General features: G+C 36.0%; 1 protein-coding gene across 1 annotated transcript in view; it reads left to right on the top strand.

The window, feature by feature from the left end:
- RANBP17 (RAN binding protein 17) overlaps positions 1-1,073 on the top strand; it is a 403,303-nt gene that overhangs the window by 166,991 nt on the left and 235,239 nt on the right. The window lies entirely within an intron of this gene.

Genomic DNA, 1,073 nt, shown 5'->3' with positions numbered 1-1,073 from the left:
GGCAAAATTAAAAGTTTTTTTTAAAAAGACTTTAAGACTGAGCATATATGTATTTCTCCTTTTTTGTGTGTTAATAGGAAAATTTTCATCTTTCTCTAGGTGGAAGGGGTGGGGTGAGGGGGTGGTTCCAGGATGGAGGGGGGCCTAACGAATACATCTAATGTATGACATTACATCAAAAATAAACAAGAGTAGGAAAAGGAGCTTGGTGACCTAAGTAATTTTGGAAAAGGGTATATTGACCGGATCGTATAAGGCTAAAGACAAAAGCTACATAAACACTATACTCCAGTTGGTAAATTTGTTCGCAATTCTAATTCTACTTTAGATGTAGTCTAGGCTTTAACAAATAAGTCAACTTATTGTAGATAATGAGAGCCATGCTTCTCACTGTCAGCATAAGAAGTTACAAATAAGCAGCAGGGAAAGCTAGAATGAACGCAGGTACTGGATTAAAGTCCAATCTATAAAATACACATATATCCACTTATCATATATCATGTATGTGCATATAGATCATGGATGTCTACTGAGGAAGAGACAAATATATAAATAATTGCACTATTATCTAAGAAATGCCTTCAGGTAGTAGTTTATCTTACAGGGATGTGGTGCCAATCCCAAAGCATTGAATCCCTAATGTTAAGAGTACCGAAGAATTCATGAAATGCTGCTGGGCAGCCTAGAGGAGAGAGGAAGGCTCTAAGAAATGATGCTTAATTTGTGTCTTCCAGAGTGTGTTTACCAAGGAAACTACAGAGGAAAGGGATTCCGTATTTCTCTACCATTTAATATCCATTTCCACCTTTTGATGATTTTTTTTTATGCCATGAGTTTCACATTATTTTGAAATTGCAACTCAAGTATGAATAAAAGTAAACCAAAAGAATGGGCCAAGTCAAAAGTGGGCCAAATGCTACTTTAAAAAAAATAAACTGTAAAGCTTCATACCTCTCTTCTGAGTTGATTGGTCTGCTCCATACTGTCTTCAAAGACAGGCGTGGTACGCTTATGGTGCATACCTCTACAAAGGCATGTATAAGATCTGAGTATTAGGTTCTATTTTTTTTTTT

Source organism: Echinops telfairi, unplaced genomic scaffold, assembly GCF_000313985.2.
Source record: "Echinops telfairi isolate 266 unplaced genomic scaffold, ASM31398v2 ScPeMD7_7469;HRSCAF=8507_0, whole genome shotgun sequence".
NCBI lineage: Eukaryota > Metazoa > Chordata > Mammalia > Afrosoricida > Tenrecidae > Echinops > Echinops telfairi.
Note: the sequence above shows the minus strand (reverse complement) of the source record. Positions and strands in the feature narration are given on the sequence as shown.